We start from the raw sequence: 12,839 nt of genomic DNA on the forward strand, positions 1-12,839 counted from the left end.
CTGGCTCCCTGGTGGCTTCTTGGGAATCTTGAAATCTGGGCATAACAATCAATCCCTTATCTTTATCTCCGGCAGGATTCTCTCTACCTCCCTTCACCAGCTCTCTGAGGAGGAGTGAGAGGATTTACAGCACTTCCCTGACACTCTCCCTACACTCACGTTAGTGATCTTTCCACACTCTGGGCCCCTCCAGGCGTCTGTGTCCCCTGCCTGTGTGAGTCCATCAGAAATGGCCTGTTCTTCCCTCCTGCTCGCAGCCAAGGGCGGGGAAAGGCTTAGTCACTGGCTCTCTAAGCAGACTCAGCGGTGACATCATCCTCACTCGCCAGGTGCTTTGATTGGCTTGTTTATCCTTGTTCTTGCTGTTTTCTTTTTCTCTCTACTTATTTCTTTCTTTTAACACCCCCTCCCTTGTATGTTGTAGATTTTTCTATGGGACCTTCAGTGGATTTTCAGGAAAGATCCTCTCAGATGTTAAGGGGAATTTACCTAAGAAAGGGGAGCTGATCACTCTCTGCAGAGGCTGTTTACATGGGGAGGGGCGGGGGTGGTAGCCCAGAGGATGATTTCAACTCAAGAGGAGCACTGGCATCGGAACAGGCCAGAGAAAGGGCGGTGCGGCCAGCGAAGTGTGCCCATAGCTCAGTTCCAAGTTTTCTCAGTGTTAGGTACAGGCTCCTTGGCCACTTGGCCTGATGCCAGGCAACCCACACAGACAGCCTTTCCTCCTCCTTCTCTTCTGTCTCCTCCCTGTCCCCATCCTCCATCCTCCTCCTCCTCTCCCCCTCCCCCTCCCTCTCCCCTTCCCAGTCCCCTTTCCCCTCCTCTACCCGCCTTCTCCTTCTTCTTCTCCTCCTCCCTCTCCCCCTCCCCCTCTCTCCTCTTCCCCCTTCACTCCCCCCTCCTCCCTGTCCTCCTCCCCCCTCCTGACACTTGAAGACCCAACTGGCTTTCATCACCGATGCATGAATTGGGCGACATCCCATCTAGCAAACAGAAGGGAACCCCCAGGAGCTGTAGAAATGGGAGATGTTTATAAGGCAGAAAGAAGGCACAAAAAGGAAGTTTCTAACAAAGAAATGTCAGGCAAGGTGGCCTTCCCTTGGGGGAAGAGCAGGGTTCGCCCTGCAGATCACTTCCCTAGTGTGGACACCTTGTTCTCATCTGGAAGGCCTCCTCCCTGGGAGAGGTAGGTCGCAGACTTGGTCTGCTGAGTGGGCTCAGCACAAGTGACTCCATTTCTTCTTCTTCGATCCTGAGGCCCAAACACTCCTCAGTAGGTCGGCTCCTGAGGGCATCTTCCACGTGTGCCCAGCGCTGGCCAGGTGACAGGCACGGAAGAAACAGCCACCAAGAATCCAGGAGTTTTAATTACACACAATGCAGACGACAGTTAGATACAGTGACATCATCCACACTTGGTTGGGAAATGTTTCGTATGTTGGCTGTATATTATCAGAATATTTGAGTCTATTGAGCTGTATGTCACTCAAACCATTGGTGTGGATGTGCGAAGTGCATCCCCTGAAGCTTGAAATGTGTCACTTCCCTGTCAGTGTCTGCATGTGCATATATGCATAAACCAGCTTAATTCCTGATGCATAGTAATCACTTATGCATATTTGATAAGTAGATATAAATAGATGTATGCATTTACTTTTATATTTAGATATGCTCATGTGTTAATATAGCCACGTGTGTGCGCGCCTGTGTAATAACTGAAATCCCCAGCTCGTCAGCATGGTTGGGTGAGGAAAAAGCTAGATTAACTGATCCATGTTACAGTAAATCTCTTATTCCATACCTGACATTTCTTAGAAAGCCGTGAGACATGATTAATGAAAGCTTAAAAGACAAATGTGTGCTCTGCCCCCTGCTCTTTATTTAAATAGCCACGTTAGCTCCCAGTGGAGACAGAAATTAATGTGTCGAAAGTTGTGAGCTCCCACAGAGAGCACTAAAGGCATATGCCCCCAAGCATACATGCTCTCATACACACATGCACACACATACTCTCACATGCATACACACTCTCACATACACACAGTCACACATACATACACACACACGCAGACGGACAGGGTAGAGTCTGGCCTTCATCTCTCTATATAAAAGCCAAGCCACCAGAAAGCCAGAACAGCCGGAACAACCAGTTGCTATGATGTGCACTGTGGCCGACCCCTGCCGGATAGGGGGCAGGACCAGCTGGCCAACCTCCCTTGGCCCCTCCCCCCTACTGGCCCAGCCCGGTTGGCCCCCATGTTGCGGGGGGGCAGCCGGACTCCACCAGTGATGCATTCGTGCACCGGGATTTCCATAGCCTATGTTGCTTTTAGTATAAAGAGCACCTGATGCACTGTCCACATGATATTTAAATGGACAGTCATCATCACCCTGAACTGGGTTCAGGCTCCGTCTGCAGAGATATCTGTGCGGATGCCCAATGGTTTGTAAGCACCAACGGGCTTCCCATCCCAGTCCAGGGGTGCCCGCTGTGCAGGCTCCTGTGCGGATGTGGCATCGTCTGTCTGAGTCGCTGGCCGATCAGAGAGGCATGGCTCAGTCACCGGTGGGCGGGCATGTGGGTGTGGCAGTCTTCCACGTGGTGGGTGCTGGTCTGGTTTCTTCCTCTATGAATGAGAAAACAGGCAAAGGAAGAGGAAATATTTCCCCATAACAACAGACAGTCACACAGAACATTGACTTCTCACCGCCTCTCACACTCCCTGCTCAGCCACCTCACACTCCCATCTGCAAATCCCAGGAATGGGTCTCCTCAGTCTGACCTTGACTCTCCCCTGAGGACCATGGCACACACTAACTCCTGAGGGGGCTGCAGCGTGCCCCCAGGTCCACCATCCCCGAGATGCTGGCTGCTGGCAGCCGCACTGTGGGGCTGGCCTCAGGACAGGGTCCTTGCCTGCTTGGCTCTGAGCCTGGACATTGAACTCAGACACCCAAAAGTCAGAGGCGCCTGTAAAGGATTCAGTGCCACACGGGGAACAGAGGGCCCTGGGAGACTCGCAGGGCAGCCAGGGTGGCCAGGAGGCTCCCGTGTTCAGAGTTCAATTGATCTCAAGGACCTGGGTCTCCTCCTAAGGTGATAGCAACTGAGTTTGTTGATTTCTTTTTATTGTTTCCTTTAACCTGCAAATGTGCTGCATAGAAACCATTTTCCTTCAGGCAAGAGGACAAAGGCAGCTCCCAGCTCATCTAACTGGAGGCCAGTGATTGCTCCGTGGGAGGCAGCTAGACCTGAGCAGAGCAAGGCCCATGGCCAGGCAGAAGGTCCTCACGGCGGAGGGCCCAGGTGCCTAGCAACAACCAAAACCAAGCACCTGGCCCAGGGTGACCTTTCCTCCCTGGCAGATCGCTGGCCATGCGGGTCAGACCCCGACCTTTCATAGGGCTGGTCAGGGGGGTTGGACCCTCCCCTGCCTTCCCTCCCCTGGCACCTGGGTTAGACCAGCTGCATGACTAATGAGCCCCTGCCCTGGCACTGACCCATCAGTGGAGACCACGGCCCTGAAAGGCCACACCTGGGAGCTGATGGATATTCTGATGACCATTCTTCCTAGGACCTCCCTAATGCTCACTCCTACAGCCCGGAGGATGGAGGGCCTGCTCTCCCTCCCTCCCTCCCTCTCGGGAGCACTGCCAGCCTTTCCCACCCCCTCCCAGGCTGACTGACCCGTCACAGTAAGTCCTGTATTCCATCCCAGCTGCCCGCCTTTACCTGTTCTGGTTGCTGGCTTTTTATATATAGGGATTTTTGAAAAGACTATGTGTTACTCAATCTAATTTTTAAAAAAATCTTATCTGAAAGTAGAAAACTGATTAAATTCAAGGACAGTTATGCCACCTCGAAGACACAGCTTTTGTTCTACAGAATCTAGGCCATATTCCTATTGCTTCCTCAGAGGACAGACGTGTGAGAACCCATCAGCAACACAGCCACAGCGGGCACGTGTAGAGCGTAAGTGTGAGGGAGGACAATTGGAATGCTGGTGGTGCTCATTTGTTTTTCTGTCCGGGACATTGTTTTATGCAGACTGTGCCTTGGGCATCATCTGCTGCCTTGCAGGCTACATGAGCATCCTGATTTGTTTGGGGCTCTGGTTTCATCTGGAATTTGGATGAACTACAAGCAAACCCTCGGGCTCTGTGCCCTTCGTGGAGCCTGTGGGAACAGCCCTGACCAACCCTCCCCACCGCTGCATGTCCAACCAGTGACAACTCAGTTTTACTCAAATCTTCTCTGAGTCTTCACAAAACTCTAACGATTATCCAGACCCTGATTTTAGGTCTTTTTCCACATCTAAGTATCTATTATGAACTAAATTGTGACACCTCCTCCCCAAATTTTATATGTCAAAGCCTAAAGCCCAATGTGACTATTGGGAGATGGCACCTTTCAGAAGGTGATTAAGGTTAACTGAGGTCAGAAGGGTGGGGCCCTAATCGAAGATGATTGGTGTCCTCCTAAGAAGAGAAAAATACACCAGCTATTTCTCTATCTTGTGGGACTGAGCCCTTCCCTGTGGGATCTGACACCATCTCAGGTGGATAGTGTAAGAGTTGAGTTAAATTCTCAGCTGGTGCCAAACAGAATTGCTTGTTGTGGGGAAAACCTCCCACACATTTGGTGACCAGAAGTATCAGAAATAAAGCGCTCTCTGTGTGCGAAGTAAAGGATACACAGAGAGAGACAGTGGGAGAACTGAGCTTGTCCCTGCGCAGGAGAAAGGCTGCATTTTCCCTGTTTAGAGATGAAATGGTTTCACTTTCTGAAATATATCAGACCACTGTGAAATATAAAATGGAGGGAGTTAGCAAAGATGCTCTCTAGGCTATCCTGGAAAATCGCAAAGTCCAACCACTTGCCTGTATAAATAACTTGCTGATACACCAAGAATGTTGTGATCGTTTATCTTTAAGAAAGGGGGAATAATTTCCAGCATTGCTCTCAGCTCTACTTGAAAATCACTGTATGTATTAACCCCCTGCGACATTTCCCCTGGTCCCAGGTCACCCCTTTCTACACCACAGCATGCAGTCTGGTCTCCTCGGTCCAGTGACCCCTCATCTAACACTATCACCCGAAACACTTCTCACCCGTCGCCCAGTTTCTCCCCCAGCAGCACTCAAGTTCTCGGAGATTCACAGGACTCACCGTGCAATTCTACAGGTTTACGCGCCAGCCCTCGCTTCCTTCATCTCCTCCCATGGACGGTTTTCTTAGGAACCTTGTATGTCCTTCATGTCTCATCTCAAGTGTTACTACTGGAGGCGATCAGGCCACTTTCTCCCTCTGTGGGTTCTACATGTTAGCACCGTAACCTTCTATTCATCGCTTTTCCCGCCACTTTCTATTCATCGAAATCAGTGTTTCCCACCCTTGAACTATTTAGCTTCGGAGCTTGATAATTCCCTGTTGTGTTGGCCGTCTGGTGAATTATAGGGTGTGTAGTGGCATCCCTGGATTTTACCTACAAAATGCCAGTAGCACCCCTCGTTGTGACAACAACAAAAAACCATATCCAGATTTTGCTATTGTCCCTTCTAGGAGCAAAACCATCCAGTGGAAAACCACTAATCTAGAAGTTTCTAAAGATAGGTGTGAACACCTCAAAGTGCCCTCACCAAGGCAGTGGTGAGCTAAGTGACGGTGTGCGAAATAGAGCAGGTGCCCCTGTTCTAATCCTCAGAACTGTGACTGCGTTACCTCACATTTCCAAAGGAATTGTGTCCACGTGTTAAATTAAGGATCTTGAGCTGGGGAGACTATTCTGGATTATCCTGACGGGCCTGATGCAATCAAACATCCTTATAAAAAAAAGGCCAAAAAAAAAAAAAATCAAAGGCTAGAAGAGAAGATAGGACAGAAGCCGAGGTCATGTGATGCTCTCTGAAGCTGAGGGAAGCAGTGCTGAGCCAAGGAATCAGGTGGCTTCTAGACCTTAGAAAAGTCCCCTAGAGCAGAAGGAACTCTTGACTGATGACTCTGCGATTTCAGCCCCGTGAAGATGAATCGAAACTGCAGTTTAATGCTTTCTGAAGATGTCTGATCACTGAACCTACCCCATGATCTTTCACAGGCAGATACTGTAGTAGAAACACATGGCGATCCCAGAGCCAGACAGGCACAGGTTTGCAGCCTGGATCAGCTCCTCACTAACAGGGACATTTCATCACATCACTGAGTCTCTCGGAGCCTCAAGGTCCACCTGTGGAGGAAGGAAAAAGGTACTTAGAGGGAGCATGGCATCATGCCAGAGAGTATTAAAAATAAAATAATATTCACACTGGGATATGTGGGCTGTCTAACTCTCCCCATAAACTGTAAGTCTTTCAGGGGCAGGGATTATGAAGTATTTAAGCCTTTTCTATACCAGTACAATATTTGAACATAGCATATTAAGAATGAATGAAAGAACAGATATTTGAATGGCAGAAATGATCAAATAGGTGAATTAACAGCCAAAATGAAGACTGTGTCTGTCCAAGGGTGTTATTACCTTAAACTCTCACTGCAAGCTGCATAGAAACCACGCAAAACGTGACGCAGGCTGGTTTCCTGCAGGCGGCTCCTGACAGTGTCCCTGTGACGCTGCCTGCGCCGAGGACAACCTGTCCAATGAAAAGAGGCATCGTCTATAAGAATTAACGGGTCAGCACATGGACAAGGAATTCTACTTAAATTCTCTTCTCTGTTCTTCTCTATTTGAGAGGCACCTTTCATTTTAGGGCTGAAAACTTAGGAATCGCATCCCTGGTTCACAGATAAGCATTGAATCAGTGTTAACAACTAGTATCTTTCTTTGTTATGAAACATCCAGTTAAACACCACAAAACAGTTTACCACAAAATGTTTAGTGCCTACGGAACAGAAAATTCTAAAGCTGGCAAACGAAGTGATTTTGCTCAAGTTATTGCATTCAACTCAGATTTTAAAGCAAATCTCATTTCCTTGTGTACCATGGCATGGGCTATAGAACCCTCTTTGACGGGAGAGCTCTGAATGAGCCATTTGGGATTTCTGGTATCTGTGCCACCACCTCTAACAGTAAATACACAGCAAACGTGAACCTGAAAGACCAAGCAGACACTCAACCAGGACGAATACGTGCCAAGAATGACTCTATTCTTGTAACTGAAAACCAGGTTCGGCCGCCTGTAGCCGCGAAAGCCGAACTCATGAGACAGATGCCGGTGAAAAAGGAAAGAGGTTTATTCAAGTGTCGGCCACCTGACGAGATGGGGGACAGTCATCACAACACCAATCTCAACACCTCAGTGCAGGCGGAGGTTTGCAAAGTCGGCATATGCTTTTCTTTCCTCGGAAGCATCCCTAAGAAAGCTACAGGGAGATGCTTCCATTGGGAGGAAACTGGGTAAAGGGTATTTCTAGCAAATGCATGCGAATGAAGGGTGTTTCTAACAACAACAAGGTAAAACTGAAAAGTGCTGTGATGCACGTGCAAGCATCATAATCTCTCCCCCGTTGTCCCATATTAATGCGGGACCTGCAACCCGAGGGCTGCTTTCCACATTTGCTGGTCCCGTGTCCGGAACGTGGCCACTGAAGTCAGGGTGTGTTCGCTGAGGCGCCCAGTCACCTTTCCCTTTGGGAACTTTGTGCCCAATACCTGGTGGGAACTGTGGACTATTTACTGAACGAGCCAATGCCTGCACATTGGCCCCTGCATTCCTCCAGTCCTGTCAGTTACTGTTCTTCACTCATTTACGCAACAACACTGTCATTCTTGAAATATATCTGCCTCTTTTTCCCCAAGAATGGGCACGAAGACCACCCTGATTTATGCAGAAGCACACTCGTGTGTGTCCTGCAAATGATGGCACATGCCGTTACTAAGCGGCGGTGTTCAAACTTTGGGTTGATTGACTTTTATGACCGTTTCCATCCGAGTTCGTTTTAGTCTTTTCCATGATATAAACTGGCTGGGACCCATGAGCACCTCCACCCACGTGGTCCACCAGCCCCCAGGAATGCACAATTCCTCCACTCAGAGACACAAGGAGCCTCTAGTGTTCTCCCTGCTGAAAAGTCACAAAGAAAGCAGGACGGGGTTAAATGATGTTCATTATGGAGTAAATATAGTCAGGTCCACTCATGGGTGACACTCATTTGCAGCAATGACAGGCTAATGAAGGGGCAGTTGACGGCCCCTGGAGAGAGCGTGGCGCAGACTGAGAGAGCCATGGTGACATCCGTGGGCATGAGAACAGGGCTCTGGAGAGAGAGGGGGCCGCCAGACGTAATGCTCGATACACCAGCCCATCGCCAGAGAGTGGCCTGCAGGAGGGCTATGCTTATTGCTGAGTTCTTTTTCCTAGCCCACTCTCCTGATGGGAAAAAGTAAACCACTTATTGAGCACCAGCTGTATGTCAACAATTGGTTTCATCCTAGAGTAAAAGGCAGGTATGTCATCCGACAGAGGAGAGTGTGCCTGGCAGATTCCACGCCGAGGAGGGGGACTGATGGAGGCCCAGGGTGGCTGTGGTCGCATCTTCACCAGGGCAGCATGTTTCACGGTGGGTCCCCACCTGGGGTGCCTGCCGCATGGACGGCAAAGCAGACCCACGTTGGGGGAGACTTCAGACTCCTTGGTCAGCTGACTGTGGCTCCAGGACTGATGGCTTTGATGAACCTTCCTGAGACTGCACAGAAGTCTAGGGTGCTCCCACCCCACCTGCTCTGCGTGCTGCTTCCGCCTCTCTCTCTTCTGGGGGAAGAATGTCTCACATGGGGACAGGAAACCAAGGGTGACGCAAAGAAGCCCATGTGTAAATGGCCACATGCTGCATGATTACAACTCCGGGACATTCTGGAAAAGGCAAAACTGTGGAGACAGCAGAGAGATCAGCGGTTGCTGGGGTCAGAGGGGAGGGTGGGATGAGTAGATAGAGCAGAGGAAAATACTCCGTATGATACCATAATGGCGGATGTACATGTCAAATGGATATTTGTTCCCACACCAAGAATGAACGCGTGTACATTGACAGACTTTGGATGACCATGATGTGTCAAAGGAGGCTGATCAAGTATAATCAATGCACTACTCTGGGGGGTATATGGTCCTGGGGAAGTCTATGCACGTGTGGGGCTGGGGCATATGGGAAACCCATGGCCTGCTCCATGTTGCTGGGAACCAAAACTGCTCTAAGCAATAAAGCCTGTATTTAAAGAGAGAAAAAGACCAATTTAAGGGCAGGGAACCCCTCAGGAGCTATTAAAACCCACCAGGTGATATTGTCTACTGGGATAATTCCCGCGATCGCCGCCTACTACGGGATACGTTGCTAAGCTGGAGCGGGACCCACCATGACCAAAGATGTATTGCCGACGACTCCCGTTCTGGAATCCCTGTTAACAAAAAGCAGACCTAAGCATATAAAGTCCCCTCTTGGTGAGAAACAGTTAATTCCCGAGGCTCCCAACTTGCTCACAGGAAATGAATTGCATTCTGGAGTGAGTCCAGCTCATTTATTCCTTTACTCAGGATTCATTCATTGGCCTCAGGCTTACGAGGACTGGTGAAAAGTAAATACAAAACATTTACATTCAATGTGGAAGTTAAATAAGAAAGCAGAAGGTCTCCCTGTAGGTAAATCACCAACACAATGGGTTCTTGTGCCATTTACTGAAGGCTGACAGGGGAGCCCCGGGGGCGGGGAAGTGGGGCGCTCCGAGAAGACATGAACCACTCAGAGTGATCGCGTGGTGGGTCCGACTTCCAGGAGGGTCCTGGGAGGCAGTGTTGATGGGGTCAAACTTGTGCCCGAGCCGGTGTGGCTCAGTGGATAGAGTGCTGACCTGGGTTCGATTCCGGTCAAGGGCACGCACTGCGGTTACAGGCTCCTCCCCGGCCCCGGCCCTGGTTGGGGTTCATGCAGGAGGCAACCAATCGATGTGTTTCTCTCACATCGATGATTCTCTCTGTCTTTCCCTCTCTTCCACTCTCCCTAAAAACCAATGGAAAAATATCCTCAGGTGGGAATTAACAACAAAATAAAATAAATAAATAGACATTCCTACCCCTGGGCTTTACTTCATGGGTTTTGCTCTAGGAAAAAGAATGGAGGCCGAGTGTGGCCAGAAAGGTGGCTCTTCATGATGAAACGAGTTTACCCTCATCTGACTCTACTCCCAACTCACCTGCAAAGAGGATGAGACACAGACAGCGAATGAGCGGCTGCAGCCTCGAGGAGCAGAAGTGCACGCGCCTGTGGCTGCGCGGCCGCTGGGCGCACCTGCCCACAGGTCGCCGAGGAGGCGGAGGAGTTAGTCGCTCAAGCTCCCTGGATAGTGAACACTGAGACACCGGCCTTGGCTTCCGGTTGGAACTGCCTCTCTTCCCGAAAGCAGTCTGTCCAGGAGAGAAACCAGAAGGTTAAAGAAGTAGCCAGATCAAAGGGTTCTGCTGGCTTCTTTTTTAATTTTTAACACACTTTTATTGATTTCAGAGAGGAAGGGAGAAGGAGGGAGAAACATCAACAATGAGAATCCTTGATCGGCTGCTTCCTGCACGCCCCACACTGGGGATCCAGCCTGCAGCCCGGGCATGTGCCCTGACTGGGAATCAAACCAGGACCTCTAGGCTCATAGGTCGACGCTCAACCCCTGAGCCAGGCCGGCCGGGCAGGAATTCCAGTTCTTAAGCACCAAGGACATGCTGGACTTCGTCTCAGGAACACACGCTCACATGATGGATCTACACACGGTGACGCACGCATAGTAGGTTTTCCAAAAGATTTTGTGGCAACGAAATGAATGGCTGCCGTTTTATTTGCCGGCAGCTAGAGATTTCCTTTTGTTGTTTAATCGCTGAGCACACGTTGAACTCAAAGTTAAGCACCTTTTCTTTTTCTTTCCGGAAACTCTTTGAAGAAACATATAGTAGCTGCTACCACGTCTGGTGTTGAGGTTTTAAAATTTTAATTACCAACAACGCATTTGGAACCTCTGCAGGTTCAAATAAATAACAAAAGTCATTCTAATCAAAGGCCGGGTGATGGGGTATTGAAGCTGGCCGCGGGCTGCTCCGAAGCGTAGAGACCCCCCCTGTGGAAGGGGGACCATCTCACCCTCTCGTTGAGATGCTGACACCTCGCCTCTGAGCACAGCTGGTGGGTGGAAAACGGTGGTTCAGCCGCAGATTCTGTTCAGCTCTTCGGCCGGCATCACTGCCTTTACGCCCCGCGCCTACAACACAGCCGCGGAGAACCGCCAGTGAGTGGCTCATTGCTATGCAAGAGGGAGCGCCCACAATTTGCTAGTACTTAAATGAAAGATTATCTTGCAAATAATTAGAGGGAGAGACTCATCAAAGAATATTTTATCTGCATGTTTGAAAGTTAGCATCCAATAACGAGATTTGCCTGTAGAGGGGGGAAAAAAGATTAATTAAAAGAAAACAAGAGTAATTAGTGTGTTTGAGGGACAGAAAAGGGCAGGAGAAATTTAAATGTTTTTATAAAGAATGAGAGAAAATGTACTATATACACTTGCTACTGTTGCTACAATGAATACTTCATTTTTTAAATATATATTTTGATTTCAAAGAGGAAGGGAGAGAGAGAGAAACATCAATGATGAGAGAATCAGGGATCGGCTGCCTCCTACACGGCCCACGCTGGGAGTCGAGCCCGCAACCGGGCCGGTGCCCTGACCAGGACCTCTTGGTTCGGGGGTCGATGCTCAGCCACTGAGCCGCGCCGGCTGGGCTGGCTTTGCTTTTTTGTCCTTGGTTATTGATTAGGACACAAGAGTATCAATTAGCATAGAGTACAGATGGGAAGTATCATTCACACCAGGATTAACGGCTGTCTGTGAAACGTGTGCATGCATGCTACCGAGAGAGAAGGGTACGCCGGGCCATGGACGGCCAGAGAGGGGGAGGAGAGAGCTGGACAGGACAATGAGGGTGTCAGGGCGAAGGTCCAGCTACGGAACTCTAGGTGACATCACGCAGACTGCCCCCCACGCACCCTCCCCGAGTTCCTCAGCCCTGCATCCACCCAGGGCAGCCACGTCCCAGAGACCGGGACAGGGGCTTCGGTGAGGCACAGGGAGACTTCGGTCCTCAGCACAGAGAGTGGGCAGGCCCACTCGTGTCTCTCCTGTGCTGTGGAAAGGTCTAGAAGGCAGAAGAACCTGCCAGGCGGGCCGGAGGCCTGCAGCAGCTGCTGAGGGCGGTGGTGCTCACCTCTGTGCCTTGACCACTGAAGGTGCCTAAGGCTGAGCTGTGGAGGGCGGGGCACCCCCTCTCAGGACCGGGAGTTGCCTGGACTCTGTTTTCTCCCATTTCCAGCGGCCTCGGGTCCGCACTGAGCCGACTGGGAGGCTGGCTGTGGCCTCCGGCCTCACAGAACGGCTGACCTTTCGAATTCCCACCGCACTGCACAGATGAGAGGTTGTAGAGCTGCGCCCCTGAGACCTGTGTAATCTGTAACCAGTGTCACCCCATAGACTCAATAGAAAGGACAGTGGAAAGGCCACCGGCAGAGCGAGGCCCACCCTCAGTTTGCAGAATCCGTGGCTCGACTCTGTGAGGTCAACAGGGAGGAAGCAGGCTTTCCCCGACTCCGCTCAGCATAGACCGACCTGCCCGTCAGGCTGCCCGTCCACGGGCTCCCACGGAGCCGGTCCTCTTGCTCAGCGCCTGGCATGGGTCCTGATTGATTGGAGCCTCTTCCTCTTAGGAGCCAATCTATTAGGACGTCAGGTGCAGAGCAGCTCCAGGTCTGGTGAGCGTGAATCCGGAGCGGAACACAGTGGGACCGTGTCACTCGTGACCTTCGCCCATAGATCGCC

At 50.5% G+C, this 12,839-nt stretch overlaps 1 long non-coding RNA gene across 2 annotated transcripts in view; it reads right to left on the reverse strand.

The window, feature by feature from the left end:
- Positions 1–951: 951 nt before the first annotated feature.
- The window catches only part of LOC138993012 (uncharacterized), a 133,642-nt gene continuing 121,754 nt past the window's right edge, over positions 952–12,839 (reverse strand). Inside the window, exons 2-6 of one of the 2 annotated variants that reach the window (XR_011468219.1) lie at positions 11,111–11,228; positions 10,182–10,392; positions 6,519–6,630; positions 6,082–6,227; positions 952–2,630 (exon numbers count right to left, since the gene is read on the reverse strand). This is a non-coding gene — a long non-coding RNA (uncharacterized lncRNA). Of the gene's footprint in view, positions 2,631–6,081; positions 6,228–6,518; positions 6,631–9,266; positions 9,322–10,181; positions 10,393–11,110; positions 11,229–12,839 lie in introns of those variants that run through there. The other variant, XR_011468220.1, reaches the window with a different exon arrangement.

Source organism: Myotis yumanensis, unplaced genomic scaffold (assembly GCF_028538775.1).
Source record: "Myotis yumanensis isolate MYYU_CA2020_CCGP unplaced genomic scaffold, mMyoYum1.0.hap1 SCAF_15, whole genome shotgun sequence".
Taxonomy (NCBI): domain Eukaryota; kingdom Metazoa; phylum Chordata; class Mammalia; order Chiroptera; family Vespertilionidae; genus Myotis; species Myotis yumanensis.